This window comes from Erpetoichthys calabaricus, chromosome 16 (assembly GCF_900747795.2).
Source record: "Erpetoichthys calabaricus chromosome 16, fErpCal1.3, whole genome shotgun sequence".
In the NCBI taxonomy this organism is placed as follows: domain Eukaryota; kingdom Metazoa; phylum Chordata; class Cladistia; order Polypteriformes; family Polypteridae; genus Erpetoichthys; species Erpetoichthys calabaricus.
In genome coordinates, this window is record NC_041409.2 from 99,603,175 (window position 1) to 99,609,966 (window position 6,792).

General features: G+C 48.7%; 1 protein-coding gene across 1 annotated transcript in view; it reads right to left on the bottom strand.

The window, feature by feature from the left end:
* The window catches only part of akap6 (A kinase (PRKA) anchor protein 6), a 364,472-nt gene extending 358,150 nt beyond the window's left edge, over positions 1 to 6,322 (bottom strand). The window contains exon 1 of the mRNA XM_028821579.2: positions 6,201 to 6,322. The gene's annotated coding sequence lies outside the window, so the exon portion shown is untranslated. The remainder of the gene's footprint in view (positions 1 to 6,200) is intronic.
* Positions 6,323 to 6,792: the final 470 nt, after the last annotated feature.

Sequence of the window (6,792 nt, forward strand, 5' to 3'; positions counted from 1 at the left end):
GCGCTATATTAAATTCAGGCTGATTGTTCTTTTATTACAAATGAGTGAAACTGAGTTGATTCAGGGCCCACTTACTGTTATGTTACATATGTGCACACCATGAAAGGCGCTATATATGTTCAGGCTAAATGTTCTTTAATTATCGTGTAGAACTGAGTTGATTTAGGGCCCACTTATTATGATGTTATTTATGTGCACACCATACCATGAAAGGCGTTATATAAAATTCAGGCTGATTGATCTTTCACTCTAAGCATTGTATGAATCTCAGCTGATTTAGTACCCACTTCCTGTGATGTTATGGCTGTGTATGCCATAACATGAAAGGCGCTATATAAGTTCAGGCAAATTGTTCTTTTACACTAATCATCAAATGAGAGTTGTTTCAGTGTCCACTTACTTTAAGGATATGCATATGCACAGCATGAAAGGCGCTATATAAGTTCAGACTAAATTGTCCTTTTATTTCAATCTTGTAAAACACAGTTGATTTAGTGCCCACTTACTGTTATTTATGTACATACCATGCCATGAAAGGTGCTATATAAAATTCAGGCTGATTGTTCTTTTACTCGAAGCATTGTATGAAACTCAGTTGATTTATTGCCCACTTACTCTGATATTATGTATGTGCAGGCCCTGAAAGGCGCTATATCAAATAAGGACCTGCAGGCCTCTTTTATTTGTGTTTAAAACACCCTATAAAGCGATGTCCGCTGCAGGTCGGCTCTGCCGGTCTGCTCTCCTCACTTCTGCCCAGGAGTCGTGTTGCTCTTTTTATTATTCAGCTCTCTGGTTTCAGGCTTCTTCTGGCATCTCTCCATTGCGAGCTCAGCCCAGCCTTATTGATCGCCATATGCAGCAGTGTGCCAAGCCAGTATGGCGTGACCATGGCATGGATGACCATTCCTGTTGTTTGACCGTGGCATGGATGGCCATTCCTGTTGTTCCAGGCCTCATTTAATGAGCCTTACGTGCAAGTAGGACGCTGACGTCATGATGATGATGGCAGCTAACCAGGTGACATCATGCAGAGCTGACCGTGCTCCCTAATCAGGTGGTCTGATATCTTTCCATAAACTCGTTGGCATATCTTCTTGTTCTGATGGGAAATGCCTGCCAGCTCATCCTGTAAGTACACGGGCGTGAGCTGAGGTGACCATTGATAAGTCGGACAAGAAGAGAATCCTTCAGAGAGGCAAACATGAAAACCTCAGGGCCAAAAAAGCAGAGGAAACAGTCGTGTTACCACCATACCCTCCAGATATGCAGCTGTATAGCGCCTTTCATAAGAGTAACGGAATGGCTGTGTTCCTTATGACCTTACGTACTTGCTGTATTGACTGTAAACCTATGCATATTTACAAAGAGACTGCAATCAGACCACCCAGCTAACCAGCCCCCCTGAGACAGCACAAACTTTGATTTAGCACAGGGGGACTAAGAGCTCAAGTGACTAAGGAAGAAGTGGAGACTGATGGGAGCACTGCACTGACTAGATACAATCTGTATGTCAACTGACCAAGGATTGTATATATGAACTGAATAATTCCCCCCAGATTCTGCTGGTTAGTCGTTGTCTACGCCTTGCACTGGTGTCAGTAGTGGGATTTGTCAAATTTCAGAGACAGCACACTGAACCCAGAATGCTGTTTAGTGGGTGAGGCCTTGTGCTTATCTTGACCTATGGAGGGATGTCACCCAGGGATGTCCTGAGCCCAACAACTGGTGGGGTGGGGTGGGGGGCTGCTAATGTCAGGTCTCTTTAAGATTATCATTTGTCCTCCTTGGCAGTGACACCATTGGTGTGAGTCATCATGTCAAATTATATAAATTCTTACAAGTGTGGATTAACCTATTCAAAGAGTCATTGCCAGAACAGGGAAGTGAAAGGCACTATATAAAATCACAGTGGACAGACTGATCATCTTCAATTGTTTGGGTCCCCCCCAGCTTCCCTCATATGTCCTAACTGTTCCTTTTGCCTGCAATTTGCCCCCCAGCCCCTCCCATCATGTGATTGATACTTAATTAGTGTTGCATGGCAACAGGCAAAAATAGGAGGAGCCAGAGGCAGCTAACAGGCAAAAAGAAACACCAAGGGTGGAGCCTCTGGCTGTTGTGGGTGGAGCCTCTGACACATATGGGTGGAGCCAGGGCAGAGACCCAGCCAACTTCAAAAAGTCAGTTAAATGCCTTAATCTTTTATAGCGCCTTTCATTTGGTTTATTCTGTGTCAAGTGGTGCCTTTAGCACTGGGAAAAGAAATTATTTTATGATGGGTCAATGGTGGCCTTGTTCCTGTGCACGGCCTCCTCCAGAAGGTCCGGGGTTCAAGTGTCACATCACTACTCCCTCAAATGGCTCAGTAGGACTCAACAAGTCTAAACCAGCATTATTCATTTGGCTATCAGCGTGTGCTTCATATATCTACTAGGTGGCCCTCTTACCCACAGGAACTGCGAGCTTGTCTCATGCCAGCACACAACCTATCAAAGATCTTGAGAGCCCACCTTGGACTGCCAGCCTTTTAGCAGCAGGCACTCTTCATCCCCTGTACACCCCCAGGATTAGTCAACATGGAAAGAAAGTCAGGATTCACTCAGATTCCAAAATTCAACCTCAGGAAGGCACCACTTTATGAAGCATCACCCTACTGATGGGTGGCCTGCTCATAATGATGGTCATCACACACACACCATGTCACAGGTCAACCCACCTACTCAACTCCCAGGACAATGCGGATTTCTGGGTTACTGATCAAAAGCTTAGGAAATCGGTGACGTCTTCATGAAGCCAAAGTCAACATGGGCTTGTGGTTGACATCAACAGGGGGGCCAGGGCTCACCCACCACTACCACCACCACCATCATCAGACTTTCACTCTGGTGGAAAACTCTACTTTTATGATCAATACATCAAGACATAAAGCATGATTACGGGTTACAACAAGGTCATGAAATGTGGACACTTGCAATCACAGAGGACTAGATCACCGTATCAAATGACAGGAGCGTCACACCAGGTGAGTGCTCTCAGGTCTGCTCTCCACTGGGATTATTAACACAAAAGCCAGCTGGAAGTTCGTTGTCCTCAACCAAACCAGACAGACTGCAATTCTGTGAGGAGGACGCCAGCACCTGGGGACTCAATGGACAAGCAGCATAGAATGTGTGCGTGAAATTGGGCACGTCTGTCATCAGCATGACCACAGGTCACTTGAAAAATGACGACTGCCCTCATAAGCAAGGGACACCTGATGATGCTGATGACGATGATGATGGTGCTGATCCTATAATCGCCAGCAGAGCTGAGTCAGCCAGCATCCATATTATAGCACTGGGTATCTTTCCACACGGGAGCATGGGAGGCAGCTAAAGGGTCTGAATGAGAGCAATTCCACGGCAGACCAGGGGGTGGCGGAGTGCACTGACTCTTTATCTCACTTCTCTGCAGACCAGTTATTGGAAATTGCGCCTGGCCCTGATGATGTCACTTCCAGTTCTGTGGCCCATTGATGACATCACTTCCATTTTCTGGGCACCCATTGTTGACGTCACTTGCGGTTTGGAGGGGATGGGAGATGGGGGGTGTGTGTGTGTGGTTCCATTGATGACATCACTTCCGGTTTTGGCCCTATCGATGCCGTCACTTATTCTGCTTCCCTTAAAACCACCATTTTGACCATCTCTAATCTGTAATACATTTATTCAGCCAATTTCACAGCCAGCAAACCAATATGCGGGTGGCTGCCCCAAACCTTTATGTGTCTCTCACAGTGATGGACATTTCAACACATTGTTTCTTACTCGGGTGACCATGTTGTCACCCAAATGGACACCACTCTGTAGTGACCAGTATCCTACCACGTAGTTTCTGCCTGTAAAGATCTTGAAAGTCCAGCTTTGAAAGACTAGCAGAACGCCCCTTTGTGCTGTTCATTAATCCTTCAGACTGAAGGGTCTTGTCATCCCAGTTCTTCAGAATGGACACCAATTTGGACAAAATGTGTGCAGAGATGCCAACAAACACCATCTTCACTACATGGGCCACATGTCAAAATGGCCCATCTGTCTTCCCACAAGCTGAAGGCTGGCCAAGTGAGAGCAGGCGAGACCAACAGGCAAGGCCAGGAAGGGCAAATGAGCCATCAGCAGACCTCCTGGTCAGTCTTCTGAATCAAAAGAGTCAGGATGTCTAGGGTAACTGGTGCTGGGACATGTCCACCAGCTGTCCAGGGGTAAAGTGTTCTCATGGATGAGTCCCCTTGGCCATTTGAGGACACACACACACACACGGGTGAATCCCTGTTAAACATCTGGAGTGAGGTGTGTCACTCTGGTTACTAAACTGGAAATCAAGTGACCGAGTGACCCCCCAGGACTAGACATGGGGACATCACATAGGTGTTCAGTAGCTGAGGACATCTAGTGGAAACTAAGGCGGTGGGCAATGGAGGCAGAAATCAGGAAATTTGCTGAGTCATGGAAACGAAGAGGAGAGTCATTGCCTTTAAAAAAGGAGACGGCGGACAATTGAGCAAAGGGGACAGGACTAAAACACCACTAGTGATGGACAGGACTTGACCACGAGTCACATTAACACTCAGAGGAGCTGGGATGACGTCAAACTGGGTGGGCTACAGCAGACATCGAACGTTTCTTGTTTTCTTTTTACTTTTCAAAGGTGGAGCTGAACGATCTGCAAGAATGCACTGGAGTGGTCTGGAGGAGTGACCAGTAAGTCCAATGTACAGAACCGTCATCTAAATGGATGGGGTAGGTGGTGCCAGGACTGCCCTGTTTTGGGCATGGGGATGCCACTGTCAGGTTCTGAGATTTCCACAAAGGAGTAAATTGGGATCAACAAGTGGATGGATTTGAGTGAAATGGGGAGGGGCCTTCTGGTAAGTCACACCCCTGTTGTGTACACAGTCACACCCATAAATGAACCACTCCCACACCTACATATTGTGGCCACACCCCTTCTTGATTTAAAAATGTTGACATTAAGTCTCCAAATATTCAAAGCGGTGGACTCCACCTGAGAGTTTAGCAGGCTGGACCACCTTGATGCTTTCTTATAAAGTGCCTTTCACTGAAGGTCGGCTCAAATTGCTTTACAGGTAATCAAGTGCAACAAACTTTGAGTAAAAAGGACCCAGCAGACACTGGTAGATAGGAGAGATGTGACCTGCTGGGATATTCCATCCATTTTCTAACATGTCCAGGGTGGCAGTGAGCTGGCAGTGCCAGTTCAGGGGCATCGGGCACAAGACAACCCTGGATGGGCTGCCACTCCCTCTATCAATACACAGAAGACACACAGATGGGAAGAGTAAACACAAGGTGGTCCTGAAAGAGGTGGGAAGAACAGCAGCCACCTTACAGAGGGCCAGCCAGGATTGTATATAGTGCCTTTACCAGAATGGAGGTTGCGTTTGCCCCCTGGGCATTAATAAACTATATCTAATCCAAACTAATGGCTGTAAACAGCGTCCATTCTGTCTACATTAGGTGGTACCCTGGGCGGTCCCAGATATCAAACTGCCCCATCCACACACAGGACCCCTGCTGGAGGGGGCGGGGGGAAGGGAAGCTGGAGAGACAGCACATCCGCCGCCTCATTGATTTTCTTCAGCCGCTCCCCTCCACCCAAAGCCAGCGAGACCACCGACAAGGTCCTCAGGGGGCTGGGGAGGAAAATCTGACAGCAAGTGTGGGCCAACAAAGTAGAGAACAAAAGGAGGCCAGACTGTCAAGACAGACACCCAAGATTTGGGGGGGGATTGGGGTGAACACGACTTGCGGCCTGCCAGCCAGCCTGGCCAACTCCCCTGCACACAAAATAAAACAAGCGCCCACCAATAGCGGCACAGACGTCAGCCCGAGTTCAGCAAGTGCATCGCATCAGCAGTCCGCGCGGCGTCTCGCTCTCCATGGCAGCCGGCTGAGCCGGTGCTCCACAAAGCCTCTGACAATCACGGCGGCACACATGGCAGTCGGGCCAGCAGACTCTGCCTGCCCACCCCTGCCAGTCGTAGGCCCCACTCGGAGCCTCGGGTATTTGTGTCTGCGACAGCTGCTATCTCTCGGCCTTTCCACAACACGCCCAAAATGCCAGCATCTCTCACAAGCAGAAAAGCCTCAGCAAAGAAGACGAAGAAGAAGAAGAAGAAAGTGGCAAAGCCTCAGACTCACCATCGCCTGCCTCCTGCGCCTCCTCCTATGCCATCCTCCTCTCAGATGTGCTCAGCACATCTGTAGGGCACGACGTGAGCGAGCGAGGAGGTGCCTCAGTTGACCCGCTGCATGCTGCTGTTACATCAGAGCGGCTGATGCAGCTCATTATGGGAGAGAGCACCGTTGCCTTGGCAACCAAGATGGGATCTGCATGCCCTTCTCCAGCGCTATTGGTGCTCACGGCAAGGTGGTCCCTTGGCGAGGCTCAGCAGCTCAGCTGGGAGGGGCCGACAGGCAGAGTCCAGGAATGAGATGCGCAGAAGGGAAGAGGAAGACGAAGGGCCAGGAGAGAGAGAGAGAGAGAGACAGTGTCAGGCCGAAGGGCCACCACAGTGGCTCACCAGGTGGGAGGTGGAGGAGAGCTGGGGGTCTGCCGGCTAAGCCGCGGCTTCTTCAGCACAATTAAAGAAAGGACAGGTGAGGCTGGATTTACAGTCATCACAGCCATAGAGGTGAAAGGCGCTAAATTTAAAAAGAGATAAAATACCAAATGAAACAAAAGTGGACGGACACAAATAGCACTGCATGACAGAGAGTTAGAGGTAAGAGG